The sequence below is a fragment of the Plecotus auritus genome, assembly GCF_963455305.1.
Source record: "Plecotus auritus genome assembly, chromosome: 6".
Classification (NCBI taxonomy): domain Eukaryota; kingdom Metazoa; phylum Chordata; class Mammalia; order Chiroptera; family Vespertilionidae; genus Plecotus; species Plecotus auritus.
The window spans coordinates 132,786,915-132,803,773 of NC_137773.1; the positions used below are offsets into that span (position 1 = coordinate 132,786,915).

Below are 16,859 nucleotides of genomic sequence, written 5' to 3' on the forward strand. Positions count from 1 at the left end.
AGCCTCATTTGCTGAGGAGCTGGATTCTGGGGACCCTGCCACTAAGTACACTGGATTCAGACACAGTGCTCTTTCTTCCTGCAGTGTCTCTCCAGCCCCCTCTCCGGAGAAAGCTTAACATCCTGTCAGCTACAAAGGAAACATGCTCAAAGGGCCCAGATCCATTTTTTCAGAGTAAGCATAAAGTATGAATGGGAAGCTGAGCCAAAAAAATTGGTCACTGTAGAATTACATTTTTGATCTCCCAAGGCATTCATTAATAGCATGAATTTAATACCAATATAAAGTTTCTTAACAAAGAGCTGAATCATAACAGTGAGGTTCATTCTATCATCTGATGGACATTGAATACTAACTGATTTAGGTATGAATATAGCATATTCTGCTTGAGAAGATTATGTATTTCAGGTGTTTTTACATATTGCTGTCTATTTTAGAGCTCATTTGTTTAACAGCACTCTCCTTATAATATGTAAATTTTATTAATAAAAAACTGAATTTAAAAATTATGATAGTAAAGTGCACAGATATTAAGTGTACAATTCAAAGAGTTTTGGTAAATTTATATAGCAATTTAAATAACACTTCAATCACAATATAGAACAGTTCTCTTGTAGCCCCATCTATGAATCCCCACCCCTTTCTCTTGGCAATCACTGTTCTGATTTCTATCACCTCCAAACGGAACACAAGTCTGCCAATATCCTGATTTTAGTCCAGTGAGACTTATATCAGACTTTTTTTTTTTTTACCTTTCAAATCCGCTTTTATTTTCTTTTTTCCTCCTCATACACAGAGCTTCTCCCCACACATTTCTTGCAGCTGTAAAGTCACTCCATGTTGGTCAGGTACCATTTTACCCCTAAAACTCGGCTGGCATCAATATATGACAGTTAACCAGTGTTAAATCTGTAAAATATTTACATGGCACAGCACATTAAGCTTTAGACACTTGGCAATTAAACCACATAAAAAATAGGACAAGACCCACATGTTCAGAATCAGATGTTCACAGTCCCCATCTGACGACTGTACAATGGTTCCAAAAGCAGCAGAGGCAACAGGCAGTTACTTCAGAGGACAAAGAACACTATGACTGGGAAACAAATTACAATGTTACCGCAGCGTCATGTACCACCCCACCTCTCTCTCAGGTGGTCTCCTAATTCTAGAATGTCAGGTCTGGCTGATGCAAAATAAAGACAGACAGCACATTGACTCTGTGGACATATCCTAACTCCTACTATGCATGCATTGTGATTTTGAAAGCAACTCGTCCTAAAAACTTGTCACGATCATCATAGCTTTTCAGGTTTTTTGATCCAACAATCTTGCACTCGACTGTTACTTCTTTTGGGGTACTGCTAGCAGTATAGTTGAGCTGGACAGCAACTAATGGCTGTAGATAACTCGCATGCAGTTTTTTCCCATAATATGGAAAATATTTTAAGTCTATGTTTCCCTCAGGAGGATAAGCTGGTAGAGTTGTTGTGTTTTCACCCTTAGAATTACCAGTGCATTTTATCGCTGGTTTTCCTTGAGGCTTTAATCCAATTATTCTGTTCATTTTCACAAGAATACAAGGGTGTCCTTGGGAGTAGCCAAGTCAGGATCATTCTCCCCACTGCATGCTTCAAGGTAAGAGGAAACTGACATGCTTCATAAACTGGGCCCTTCCGTTCAGAGAGGACTCCATCAGAGCAGTTTTTGAGATTCTTCTGTGCTTCCAAAGCATATGGCTTTAGAAACTTCTTAAGGTCTTCAATATACCCTTTATAGGACTCTGGTTCAGACACACTAAGTGAATATTCCAGCGCTGTCACTGGTTCTGGAAAAACCGTAAGTCCTGGACTAGAAATCTGGTCTCGATATTTTGGAACTTCGTCTTTCAGAGTCTGAAGCGTAACCCACATTGTGAATGTGAAGAGTGCAGCCAGGAACCCATAAAAGACTGGGTAGAAGAGAAAGATCAAACCCCAGCTCTTGGCGGTGCGCCCCAGGAACTCTCCGGTGGTCGGGTTGTAGATGAAGAGCTTCCACTCGGCCAGGCTCTGGTTGAAGGATTTCTTGTCTTTCTTCCTCAGGGTGTGCTCCCCGAGGGCGAGGGCGAGGGGAGCGGCTGCCGCGGGGGTGGAGGCGGCGAGGAGCGCGGAGGAGGTGCGTCCGGGCTCAAGCGGGGCAGAAGGGGCAACGGCGAGGACACCTCCTCACTGCCGCGGGCACTCGAACCGACTGCCTATATCAGACTTTTGACCTTACAGTTCTGACATAACTGTAAGATAATAAACTTGTGTTGTTTTAAACCACCAAGTGTGTGACAATTTGTTAAAGCAGTAATAAAACTAGTGCATATTCTTGTTCCATAAAGCACACCTTCTTTCTAGTATAGCATCCAAAAAGAATTGAGCTCTGCAGATCTGATTGAGCTTGATCACCGTTGTGATGAACAAATTGTAGAATTTGTTTTAGAGCGGTGAATGGCTTGGGGTGCCCTAGCTTCCTCATCTCACATCCTGCCCCCCCCCCCACTACCACCAGCACCACCAGCACCACATACACGCAAACATAAAAGCATAGACACCCCCCTGACTCAGAAAGATGTGGCCTGCCACACATACGTTTACAATCCCTCTTTAGCAATAGCATCTAAAGAGATGACTTTCTCCTCCTTATAACCTAGACACCACACGCTCCTCTTTTGTGGTGGCCTGATATTCATCTAAATCAGTTTATTCTTCCATGAAAGGGCTGAAGGAGGTGGGGAAAGGATTGATTGCAGATGGTGTGATGTCTCAGGGTCAATATCTTTCCTCCTGGGATTGCCTCTATTCAGGTTCAATAGAAGGACCTTTATAAGCTAAAACACACACTGAGGTTTCTTTCAGTCATGGACAGCGACAGTGGTCAGGTGCTGGAAAGAATTGTAGGAGGAGCATTTTATCATCCATATGCAGTATTTCATTACCAAACTGACACGTCCAGTTTTCTTTTCTAGCTCCTGTGGCCCTGCTCCTCTCCTGAGTCCTTTGACTGCTCCCCTCTCTCTCTGTTTTCATGCTCACACCTCCGTAAGGGTGGCTCTGAAACCACCAGCTCTACTTCTCTCCTTGACTACAGAATCCTGGGTTGTGGGCTGCCACCAGTTCTTTCCCGGTTGTGTGGAATCACCTCGAACGTAGCAGAGGCCGCGCTGGATGTCCCCCTTCCCCAACATGACTTTTGTTGGCCAGTTGCCCTTCTTTCTGTTAAGGACACAATGGCTTTCCCAGCCCAGGTACTTGGTCATGTCCTTTCTATTTCCCCAATCTTCTTATGCTCCAGCTGTGACAGTATTTGTTCTTTCCAATATTTGTTCTTTCCTCTCTTATCTTTGTGTCTTTTTTAAAAAATTGATTTCAGAGAGAGGAGGAGAGAGGGAAAGAGAGATAGAAACATCAGTGATGAGAGACAATCATTGATCAGTTGCCTCCTGCATGCTCCTACTGGGGATAGAGCTCAAAACCCAGGCATGTGCCCCAGGAATCGAACCCTGACCTTCTGGTTCATGGGTTGACGTTCAACCACTGAGCCACACCAGCCGGGCTCTGTGTCTTTTCTTTAGCTCCCCCACTACCTAGAATGTGTTTCTCCCAACATTAACTGTAATGGGACAACAGAAATTCATAATTTACATATTATCTTAGACATACCAAAGAAAAGGAAGCAGCGTGATTATATAAGACTTAGTGACAACCAAGAAGTTACCTGGGCAGCTCTGAGTCTTAAATTTGGGGAAAAAACTTTTGGAAACAATGGTATCAGAATAGAGCTGTCTCCGCTAATTCCCTAGGACGAAGTGCTGTTAACACGCAGATATCTTCACTGGCAAGCCTTGATAAAGCACACAGAAGGAAAAGGTGAACACATTTACCTATTAAATGTACACATGCGCCTAGTAAAACGTTTCCCAGTGATAAACGACACTGGAGAGTGATTTCCTTGGGATGGCCATGAGGGTGGTAGGGACTGGGACCGGGGGACAAACACGCAGTATCAATGGTATTGATAGTACAATAGTCTCCCCTTAATCCTCAAGTTTGCTTTTCACAGTTTCTGTTACATGGGGTCATCTGCAGTCCAAAAATATTAAATGGAAAATTCCAGAAATAAACCATTCATAAGTTTAAAGTTGTGCACCATTTTGAGTAGCATGATGAAATCTCATACCATTCCAGCTCCATTCCGCCCCAGACATGAATCATCCCTTTGTCCAGCATATCCACACTGAATACACACTGTATACACTCCCCTGCCCACTCCCCCTCCCCTTTTTCCCCTACCCTACCTTCCTGTTTGCTAGTTAGTAGCCACCCCAGTTATCCGTTCAACTGTTCAAGTTAGTTATTGTTGCTAATCTCTTATTGTGCCTAATTTGTAAATTAAACTTTATCATAGGTATATGTGTGTAGGAAAATCTTAGTATATATTCCTATATAATAAAAGCCTAATATGCAAATTGTCCCCTCAGGCGACCAGGAGACCAGGAGTTTGACCGCTCGCTATGACATGCACTAACCACCAGGGGCGGCATGGAACATGGTGGGCATCGACAATGCACTGCGACCTCTCGCTGGCTACTTGGGGGCGAGGGTGATGGGGGCGAGGGTGACGGGGATGGAGGTGCAGTGAGAATGCGGGGTGTCCACCAAGCTTGCTTTCACTCCCCCCGTGCTCAGGTGCCAAGCGCCTGCGTCTTCCCGTGAGTCAGCCGTAGCCCCCGGGACCACAGGGGCTTGGTCGAGCTCCCGGTGGGTTCGCACAGGATCCAGTCTGTGAGGCTAGCCAGGAGAGAGCGCACTGCCTGCCCAGCTTCTGTGCAGCACCACTGGGTGGCCCAGAGGCCCACGCTGTGCCCCAGCCCGCGGCGTCTGGCCGTGCTCACCTCATCTCTGCATGGGGACTTGGGTGCCATGACTCAGGCGGAAGGGGACGCGTGGGCGCCCAGAGGCCTAGGTGCTGCCCAGGGCCCAGAGGTCAGCTGGGACCTGCCCTTCCACACCAGACGCTCATGGTCCGATCGCTGGCCAGGCCTAGGGACTGCAGCCATGCATGAATTTCGTGCACCAGGCCTCTAGTAGTATATACAGTGTTCAATAGTATCCACAGTACCAGGCATCCACTAAGGGTCTCACAGATTCCTCAAGGACAGGTGGTTGGGACACAAGTTTTGTTACGTTATTATCTATTATTTTTTTTCATGTCATAGTAAACACACACACACACACACACACACACACACTCCCTCCTCATGTTTATAATACAGTTTGAAATATATAACTGCACTAATTGTCCACAAAGCAAAGTTATACAGGCTTTCATATGTATATTTTGCATTGCTCAAGCCCAGTTTATGTGGGAGATTTTCATCTAATCATGACACAGCAGATGGCAGTGTAGGTCCAGTTTCTTATACAATAATAACATGCAGACATGTTCACAGATAAAACTTATTTTAGCTGAAGAAAATGTGATTTTAAATGGTTAATATAGAAAATATAAAATTATAGTGTCATAACTCTTCCTGGGGATTTAGAGACATTTTCTAATTATATTAAACCCATTAAAAATACCTTCTTAATAAAGTAAAAGCTACTTCTTAAGCAGAAATGGGAATCATCACCTCTTAAGAGATACTGAACAACCCTCATTCTCACAAGATATGAGTGATTGTCTGAACTAGTACTTCCAGTCTGACTTTGGCAAATAATTCCCTTACAGAAAAGTACTTAAGAATCTTCATGTTTTATTTCCATGGTGTAAGATTAAATTTTTTGCAAGACTTTTTTTTTTTTAAGTTAAACACAAAGATTAAATCGATTTTTGTTTAAGAACTGTAGATAGAAAATTTTGCCAGATTCTTTCTCCCCTCCCCAGATTCTTTTGACCCTGCTGCTTTCCTCCCATTAGCAAGAACTAGAGGCAGTGCAGCCAGACTCAGGAGAGTACAAGCTCCGATTAAACAGAATCAGATTCAAATTCTTGCTTTGCTGCTCACTGCTGTGAGGGGAAGCTAACTGGCTTCCCTGAGCCTCAGTTTCTTTCCCTGTACAATGGAGATAATAATAGTAATTAGCATTTGGGGTTATTGTGATAATCGTACACAATATTACCATGGATGAGTGTCTGTGGGGATTGCCAGGCTCCACCCACTCCCACTGTTACCCTCCGGGAGGGTTCTCTTTTGTCTCCCTCCACTTCCCCTCTTACAGAATGTGTACAGACACCCATCACCCAACATCTTCTCTTCCCCACCTTTGGAGCTGCCCTTCATTAGGTCCTGATTTCTTTCCTTCTCATTCTCTTGCCTATTTTGAAACTCTTCTCTCTCATTTAGCTCACCAGTGTTTGTCTTCGCTTGCTCCTAATCTCCAAAGAAATTGGTGACAGACCTTGTTTATTCCTTCCCTGCTGGGGACACAGCCATCTTCTCTTTGGGTCCACCCACCTCTTTCCCCGCTCCCCCCAAAGGCTCAGGAGAACTGAGAACTCCTTGCTTCATCCAGAAGATTGACCAGATGGGCTTTTCTCCCAATGATAGAAATATTTGAAAATGGGCCACTTTAGAAAGATGCTTGGAGGCATTAAATCATTATAGAATTTTCATTCAGTGGGAGAGATTTTTGTGACAGTTTAATTTTGTTATTTTATTTTGTATATATTTTTGAAAGCTTTGCTAATTTTTCTAGAACACAAACTATATATCACAGCAAGAATTACCTAACTTTATTTTACAGATAATCACAAAAGTTTTAATCATGATATTCTTCTTGAACATAGAACAACAAAACAACCAATTGATTGGTTGTTTCACTAGTAACATATTGAAATAAGCTCCCACTTACTATATATTAGACATAGTGCTAAATAACTTAAAAGTGTTACTTCAATTTCTTCCTAAAAAAGAAAAACTCAACCGTAGATACTAGAATTATCTCTATATTACAGATGATAAAACTGAGGCTTAGAGAAGTTACATGACTTGAGTAAGGTCAGACAGTAAGTAAGGGTAACCTAATATTACTATTCTTTTTTATTATTGAGCTATAATTAATGTATAAAATTATATTAGTTTCAGGTGTACAACATAATGATTCTATATATGTATATATTGCAAAATGATCAACACAATGAGTCTAGTTCACATCCATCGCCACACATAGTTATACTTTTTATTAGTAATTTTAAGATCTATTCTTCTAGCAACTTTCAAATATGCAATACAGTATTATTAACTATAATCACTATGCTACACATTACGTCCACAGGACTTATTTATACTATAACGGGAAGCTTGTACATTGTGACCACCTTCACCCATTTTGCTCCATGTTTACTATTCTCTGGTAACTAGTCTGTAGAAAGCTAATGTTCCTGATAATATTGGCCACTTAGCTTCTGAATCAAATCCATAGGTTCATCTTTTTAAAATTAGTTTTCAATTGTCCAGGAGCTTATTCACACATGAGTTTATTAGGCATCTATCATATAAAAGTCATCCTTTTTCTTCTTTTCCCTCCTCACCTCCAACAAATCCATGTACAAACCCCATTAACTTTATCTCAGAAATGCATCTCACGTGAATCCAGTTCTCTCCCCCTTCTCCCTCATCCTATTCCAAGCTAATATCACCTCTGTTCCCCAGATGACGGTAACAACATCCTAATTTCTTCTGTTCTGTAAATATGCTATACTTTTCTACGTGCATTAACTGCCTCTTTCACCCCCATGTAAAATCCATGAGGGCAAGGACTCTGTCTTGTTCAGTGCTGTGTCTCTAGGATATAGAACAGTGCCTGGACATGGTGAGGAGCTCAGTAAATAGTTATTGGTTGGGTAAGTTGAACAGTGGGCATAGAAAGAAAGCACATTCTTTACCCTCTTAGAATGTTCTATATATTAGTGTAAACAGAGAAATAAGCAAATATATATAATACAGAGTCCTAAGTGCTGTAAAATGGACATGCACAATATTTAGTTCATAGTGGTACAATAGGCAGGGGAGCAATTCTACTTGGTAGCAAAAGTTTACATGTGCTAAAAAGGATCTTCTAGGTTAAAGAACTGTTCACCCAGTGGAAGATGAGAAAGAATATTCCAGGCAGAAGAAACGATGTGGGCCAAGACCTGGAGGCAGGTGCTGGTAAGTGCTGATTGTGGGATGGAGAAGACTATAAATACCTTGATTTGGTTAGAGCCAATGGAACATATGGGGAAATGGCAGGGGTGGGGGCGGTAGAGGGATGGGAAGGGGCCTGGTCATGAAGGCATAAACAATCAAGGTGCTATAAAAGGGTCTGCAGCAGGGGAATAACAAGAGATTAATATTTTAGGAAAAAATGAGGCTCTGGTAAAGTGAGAAAAATGGATTACAAATGTTTGAGATAAGATGATCCATTAAATTTCATAGACTTCCTTTTCTGGTCAGTATGGGAAAACAAGTCTGGCTTTACCCTCCTACCTGAAACAACAATCAACAATATATATAAAACAATGGTTTACAAAACACTGGACAGCAGGCAACCAAAGACAGAAATCCCTGTGATAAAGGAAACAAATGAGATGAACCTTATGATTGATTGCCCCAGCTTACTGCCTTGAGAAAGTTTCCAGACTGTGTTGCAAGGGAGGGGAAACCCGACTGGGCTCCTGGTTTCCCAGATTGAGGAGATAGAGCTAAGAGTCTGGAGAGATCAGGGCAGCTGAGTTTCTCGGACAGAGCAGAGAGGACTGAGTTCACAGGACAGAGAGGACAGCGCTAACAGAGAGGGAGAGCCTGGACATCTGCAGAGACTCCCCTTCCAGAATCCAGCAGCGTATTGATCAGCACATGTGTGAGGCCAAGTCGTGTAGAGTGAACAGTGCCTGATGCCCCTGCAGAGCCAGGAGCAGTACCTACTCCCATCAGCCGCGCTAGAAAGACCAATAATTCATGGCACTGGGCAGATCAAAGGTTTTGTCTCAGTACTAAGGAATAATTATTCCTAGACTGAACACTGCTTGGGACCTGCCTAACGAATCAAAAAAGCTAGCCCTAAAAGGATCAAACTGTGTCTGCGTTACTTAAGTGCATGCCAAAACAAAGCTCAGGAAGATTTATAGAGATATAAAAATATTCAGTATGCAACAGGTAAAAGTTACAATGTCTGGCATTCAATTAAAGATGACCAGGCATACAAAGAAGTAGGAAAACATGGTCCACAATAAGAGGAATAATCAATCAGTTGAAACTGGCTGGGAACCCACACAGATGTTAGAATTAACAGAGAATGACATAAAAAGTTATTGTAACTATTGCATATATTTAAAAAGTGAAATAGAGATACAGAAGATATACTAGTTTTCAACAACCTGGCTAGCGTTCAGTGAGTTGAGCATCATCCTATGTACTGAAAGGTCACCAGTGCGATTCCTGGTCAAGGCACATACCCAGGTTTTGGGTTCAGTCCCTGCTTGGGGTTCGTACGGGAGGCAACTGATTGATGTTTCTCTCACATTGATGTTTCTCTCTCTCTCTCTCCTCTTTCTCTCCCTTCTTCTCACTCTAAAATCAGTAAAAACATATATATTTTTAAAAGACCCAAATTAAAGTTCTACAGAGGAAAAATACTATCAGGAGTTTCTGACCATTGGATGAGAGTGTGGGGGGAGACAGAGAGAGGCAGATTGGGTGACATATGCTGCTTTAACAAGAAGAAGGAAGAAGGATAGAAAGATGTGAATGGTGTCGGGGGCAGGGGGAAATTGAGTTTCAGGCTTTTATTGATAAAACTCTTAGAAATTCCAATGTTTAAGGGGCGACAGAAAAAAAAAAAAAGGAATTGATTAGAGTGATTGAGAAGATGTGGTCCTGGAAGGAGAGAAAGAGCAAGTGTCAGAGGCTTCATGGAAACCAAGAAAACCCCTAATTTTAAGGAGGAAATTGTTGGCATGACTAGTACTGCAGCAATTAAGTAGGAGAAAAGCTGAGAAGTGGCCCAAGTGGCCCCTGGACCTGGATTCAGTGAAAACTGGAAGATAAGAAAAAGGCCACAGGAAGATGTAGGATCAAGAAAATTTTTCATTGGTGGTGGCGGTGCTGATTTGAACAATATTGAGAAATTTTTAAAATATTGAGGCAGAAAAATATGTTCCAGAGCACATGCTCAGGAGTTAAATTGTCTTGACCCAATGTTTAATGAACTTACGTAAGTTAATTAACTTCTCTGAGCTTTATTTCCCTGATTTGCAATAATACTCCCAACTTCACAGGGATGTTTTCAGGATTTAAAGAGGTAATTCACACAAAGTGTTTGGAACTGTCCTTGGCTCAATGAATGCTAGCTGTGACTGAAAGGATGGGACTACAAGAGACCAGACAGGTGGGAGGTGGCAGGTGGCCTTGATGAAGAAGGAGTATGTTATTCTGATAGAAGGGAAGGAGGAAGGATGAGGTGGAGGTAAGAATCTAGAGAGAAATGAGGGAGTGCATGAGACTGGGGTTTTATATTTTAGGAGTGTGGGGCTTAAAAAGCTGTTTGAATTTTGATGAAGTGTCATTGGATGTGAAAGGAACCACATATCATAGCTCAGACATGAAAAATAAAGGAGGATTTGGGGTGCAGGAAGGTGTGCTAGAGATGCACTAGGTGGGTGTCTAGAAAAGGGCGTGCTCTGGGTGAGTTCAAAACCACAGGTGGAAACAACCATTTAGTTTGAGCATTTGCATTGGTTAAATGTAGTATATTCCTTTAGCTGCTCTTCTGAAACTTACAGCATTAATCCCTAGTCTTGAGAAGTATGCAATGTAGAAGTCTTTACATCTGATCATAGTAAAAGAGGTGGGAAGATATAACAGCTGGGGATCTTTGGCTATGGGCAAAAGAAATGAACTCTGACTAAATTAAGCAAAAATCAAAAATTTTGGAGTAACTCATGGGATTCAAAGAAAAGTTGGAGAATCATATCTTAGAGAGCATAGACCCAAAGGGCCCAAAGGAACAAAAGCTGACAGCCCATCTCCACGGGGCCTCAGACCTTCCAGATGACAATTGCACCTCCAAGGGTTTATCTTCCTGTGTAATCCCCTGAAAATTTAAATTCCAGAACTGATCTGATGGGCTTGCTTCGAGGCATATGGTCATAATCAGATGGCTTTCTGAATATGTAACTTTATTTGTTTATTTTAAAATTTGTAGCAGTCAGGAGGAGAAACCAAGATGGCGGCATAGGTAAACACCTAAACTGCTGCCTCGCACAACAATTTCAAAACTACAACTAAAAGACAAAATGGACATCATCCAGAACCACAGGAAGGCTGGCTGAGTGGAAATTCTACAACTAGAAGGAAAGAGAAAAGCACACCGAGACTCAGAGGAGCTGCAGAAGGCAGAGGTACCAAGGCATGCACGTGCGCGGAAAGGGCTGGCAACTGAGTACGCAGCTGGCTTTCTCAATCGGAAGGGAGAAAAAAGCTCCCAACAGCTCTGAACTCCAGTTCCGGGCGAGACTCTGGGGACCCAGACTCATTCGGGGAGAAACTGGACTGTCTGGCAGTGGGAGAAACTCAAGGGCGGCTTTCTCTCAGAGGTGCTTGCAGCGATTACTGCGGGACACTGAGACCCAGAGGCTTCTTAGGGCAGGGCTGATGGGAAGCCATTGCTGTCTGCTCAGCCCTGAGACTCCACCCCATCCAAGCTGAGCACAGAGGCTTTTGCAAGTCTTGTCTCATAAGGGTGTCTCCAGCACAGACGTTCTCCCAGCGTAGACACAGCTGATCCTTACAGCCAATTGGCCTGGAGGTCAATTCCTCCCAGTGATACCAACAACAATAAAGGCTTAACAACAACAAGACTGTGCACACAGCCTACAAAGGGGTGCACCAACAATGTCCACCAGGTAACTAGGGAGGCTGAGCCACTGGGCCCTATAGGACACCTAGTACACAAAGCCACTCTATCAACTCAGGGAAGCAGCCAAAATGTGGAGACAAAGAAACAGGTCATAAATGAAAGAAATGGAGGAAAGCAAATGACTGGATATAGAGTTCAAAACCACAGTTATAAGGTTTTTCAAGAATTTTCTAGAAAAGGCCGATAAATTTAGTGAGACCCTCGAGGATATGAAAAAGGACCAACTAGAAATTAAGCATACACTGACTGAAATAAAAAATAATATACAGAGATCCAACAGCAGACTAGAGTATCGCAAGAATCAAGTCAAAGATTTGAAATACAAAGAAGCAAAAAACACCCAACCAGAAAAGTAAAAAGAAAAAAGAATCCAACAATATGAAGATAGTGTAAGGAGCCTCTGGGACAACTTCAAGCGTACCAACATCCGAACTATGGGGGTGCCAGAAGAAGAGAGAGAGCAAGATATTGAAAACTTACATGAAGAAATAATGACAAAAAACTTCCCCAACCTGGTGAAAGAAATAGACTTACAAGACCAGAAAGCACAGAGAATCCCAAACAAAAGGAATCCAAAGAGGACCACACCAAGACACATCATAATTAAAATACCAGAGCAAAAGACAAAGAGAGATTATTAAAAACAGCAAGAGAAAAACAGTTAGTTACCTACAAGGGAGTGCTCATACGACTGTCAGCTAATTTCTCAACAGAAACTATGCAGGCCGGAAGGGAATGGCAAGAGATATTCAAAGTGATGAATAGCAAGAACCTACAACCAAGATTACTCTACCCAGCAAAGCTATCATTCAGAATTGAAGGGCAGATAAAGAGCTTCACAGACAAGAAAAAGCTAAAGGAGCTCATCACCACCAAACCAGTATTATATGAAATGCTGAAAGGTATTCTTTAAGAAGAGGAAGAAGAAGAAAAAGGTAAAGATAAAAATTATGAACAACAAAATGACAACAAATACATGCCTATCAACAAGTGAATCTAAAAATCAAGTCAATAAAAGAAATCTGATGAACAGAATAAACTGGTGAATATAATAGAATCAGGGGCATAGAAAGGGAGTGGATTAACAATTCTCAGGGGGGCGGGGAAAGGGGTGTGGGGGGTGCGGGAAGAGACTGGACAAAAATCTTACACCTATGGATGAGGACAGTGGGGGTGGGTAAGGGTAGAGGGTGGGGTGGGAACTGGGTGGAGGGGAGCTATGGGGGAAAAAGGAGAAACAATTGTAATAATCTGAACAATAAAGATTTATTATAAAAATAAATAAAATAAAATTTGTAGCAGTACTTAGTGTCCAAAGGAAACCACTCCGTCTGTTAAATGATATCTCAATTGCAAAGTTTCTCTTACTGTTGGTGGAAAGAAAATGACATGGGACAATCATTATCACCACGACAACAGGACCCAGAAACTATCAGAGGGAAATTGCACATGGAAGGGCTGGCTTTTGAGCAATCATCCTCAGCTTCCTCTGCTGCAGGCTTCTTCTGCAAGTCTGATGTGCTTAGTTTAGGGCACTGAATATGTAACTTTAATCATCCATATTCGCTCTTTTTTTGTTTGTTAATCATCACCCAAGTATATATTTTCATTGATTTTTAGAGAGAATGGAAAAGAGGGGGAGAGAAAGAGAGAGAAACATCGATGTGAGAGAGACACATCCCGCACCCACCCAGACCAGGGTCAGGGATTGAGCCTGAAACCAACGTATGTGCCCTTGACCGGAATTGAGCCCAGGACCCTTCAATCTGTGCTTTATCCACTGAGCCAAACCAGCTAGCATCCCATTTGCTCTTAGTAAAATTGGCTAGACCTGAGGAAGGGTGGCTCTAAGAAAATAATCTTGTGTGTTTTTCTTTTCCTTCTTCAGTGAGTATATTATGCATCTGCTATGTGCCAGGTGCTTGTTAGAAGAAAGAGATATCTATAATAATAAAAGCGTAATACGTTAAGTAAATTGGACAGCCGAATGACCTTCCGGATGTCATTACAGATGTCCTTCCTGAAGCCACTGCAGCAGGGGCTGAGGCAGAGGTGGTTAGGGGCCATCAGGCAGGCAGGCAGGCGAGCGATTAGGAGCCAGAGGTCCCAGATTGTGAGAGGGTGCAGGTTGGGCTGAGGGACACCCCTCCCATGCATGAATTTTGTGCACTGGGACTCTAGTCTTCAATAAAGAACAAAGCCAGACAGGGGCTCTGATTCCTGGAGGGTAGGACTGAGGGTAGGCCTGAGATGACCCAGAAAATCAGACACAGGCTCTGTTCCCCTGTAGGATAGAACTGTGGTTTGCAGTTGTATAATCATTAAGTTAAATGATTATACAATTGGAAACCACAGAAATGCTCTGAAGGAAATGAATGCCTCTAGGAGAGTGTACAACAAAGGAGTCTAATCTAACTCGGGAGCTGAGGAAAGACTTTCTACCAGAAGAAGTGCCAAGACTGAGATCTGAGGCATGAATGAAGAGTATGGCCACAGAGCTAACAGTGTGCGCAAAGCACCCGTGGCTAGAGAAGCCTGTTTATACCCTAGTAGCAACTTCTCTCTCAGCATCTGGTAAGTTTGACATAAACACAGATTTACAGTTGACTCCACCTGTTCCTATTTGTGATATCAGGGAACCTCAATTAATGAAAGAAAATTTAAAATGTGGGTTCATGGGGTCACCTACTTTCCTGAGGACACAAGTGATTACTTTTTTTTTTAAATATATTTTATTGATATTTTACAGAGAGGAAGGGAGAGGGATAGAGAGCTAGAAACATCGATGAGAGAGAAACATCAATCAGCTACCTCCTGCACACCTCCCACTGGGGATGTGCCCGCAACCAAGGTACATGCCCTTGACAGGAATCGAACCCGGGACCCTTCAGTCCGCAGGCCGACGCTCTATCCACTGAGCCAAACCGGTTAGGGCATGCGTGATTACTTTTTTATTGTATTTTAGCTGCTGCAGACCTAGAGGTTGAATAAACATTTTGCAGTAAAATTAAGTCAAATTTTATCAAGTGGTAGCTTTTTGTGGTATGATATTAAGGATCATGTTATGTAGCTCACAATAAGGAAAATACATAATTTAAAGCAAGTTTTCTTTGTTTTGTGTTTGGTTTTTTTTGAGAGAGAGATTTATTGTTCCACTTATTTATGCATTCATTGGTTGATTCTTGTATGTGCCCTGACAGTGATCAAACCCCCTACCTTGACATATTGGAACAACACTCTAACCAACTGAGCTACCCAGCCAGGGCTAAAGAAATTTTATTTTAGCTTTTCCTATAAATGGATTGATGGCTTGCTATTCACTTGAAATAATCCTATAAAATCATGCAAATCAAGAGGTTAAAATCTTCATGTTCACTTTAAGAACACCTGTGAAACTGCCCAGGCCATGAAGGGTATGCATATTCAAAAGTTACCAAGTATCTGAAGGGTGTCCCTTTGCAGAAGCAATGTGTGCCATTCAGTCATTGCAATGGTGGAGTTGGTAGGTGTGCCCAAGCAAAAAATTGGGGCTGGACACAGGGTCAGTGGCCCAAAAAGAGAGCTGAATTTTTACTGCACATGCTTAAAAGTGCAGAGAGTAATGCTGAATTTAAGGGTTTAGATGTAGATTCTCTAGTCATTGAGCACATCTAGGTGAATAACACCCCCAAGAAATGGTGCTGAATTTACAAAGCTCATTGGCTGATTAACCCCCACATGAGCTCTCCCTGCCACATGGAGGTGATCCTATTGAAAAAGAGCAGATGGTTCTTAAACCAGAAGAGGAGGTGGCACAGAAGAAAAAGATACCCCAGAAAAAATTGAAGAAACAAAAACTAATGGCATGGGAATAAATTCAGCATAAAATAAATGCAAATGAAAGTTTAAAACATTATTTTAAATGAACTCTCTGTAGAGAATAATTATATGAAATTTGCATAAACTGCAAGAACCAAGATAGATGTTTTTGTATCTGTGCCTGTAGTTATTAATTAAATCTGACACCTTAAAACATGTCTACTAAATAGAATTAAATGTTTATTCTAGACATAAATATTTTGTTTGGGTTTTAAAAATTCTAGCAATATATTATTAACTGTAAAATAAAAAAGTGAAGAAAACATAGATCAAATTTTTTTTTAAAATATATTTTATTGATATTTTTACAGAGAGGAAGGGAGAGGGATAGAAAGCTAGAAACATCGATGAGAGAGAAACATCGATCAGCTGCCTCCTGCACACCCCCCACTGGGGATGTGCCCGCAGCCAAGGTACATGCCCTTGACCGGAATCGAACCCGGGACTCTTCAGTCCGCAGGCCGACGCTCTATCCACTGAGCCAAACCGGTTTCGGCCATAGATCAAATTTTATAACTGTTCTTTAGAAACATTTTTTCCTGCACAAATACCTATTTCATGTAAAGGCTGGTACACAGAAGTGTTTTTAATACTAGTTCAAAGTTTCAATATTATGCCGGGCTGTATTTTTAAATTCATAGGATTTGGGGGAAAACCTTTTTAAAAGTCATTCATAACCACCATCTACTTATTTCTTATTTATTTATTTATTTATATTTTTTTAAATAGATCTTTATTGTTCAGATTATTACAGATGTTCCTCTTTTTTCTTCCCATAGCTCCCCTCCACCTGATCCCCCCCCACATGCCCTTACCCCCCGCCACTGTCCTCATCCATAGGTGTAAGATTTTTGTCCAATCTCTTCCCGCACCCCTCATGGCCCCTTCCCCCCGAGTATTGTCAGTTCACTCCCTTTCTATGCCCCTGATTCTATTATATTCACCAGTTTATTCTGTTCATCAGATTTTTTTTTATTGACTTGATTTTTAGATTCACTTGTTGATAGATATGTATTTGTTGTCACTTTGTTGTTCATAATTTTTATCTTTACCTTTTTCTTCTTCTTCCTCTTC

At 41.8% G+C, this 16,859-nt stretch overlaps 2 pseudogenes across 2 annotated transcripts; one reads left to right on the forward strand and one right to left on the reverse strand.

The window, feature by feature from the left end:
- Nucleotides 1–1,228: 1,228 nt before the first annotated feature.
- LOC308251546 (sodium/potassium-transporting ATPase subunit beta-3-like) lies at nt 1,229–2,059 on the reverse strand (annotated as a pseudogene). Its single transcript has one exon. The product of its transcript is annotated as a sodium/potassium-transporting ATPase subunit beta-3-like (transcript).
- A 13,202-nt stretch (nt 2,060–15,261) lies between these two features.
- LOC308251299 (large ribosomal subunit protein uL22-like) lies at nt 15,262–15,781 on the forward strand (annotated as a pseudogene). The gene has a single exon. The product of its transcript is annotated as a large ribosomal subunit protein uL22-like (transcript).
- Nucleotides 15,782–16,859: the final 1,078 nt, after the last annotated feature.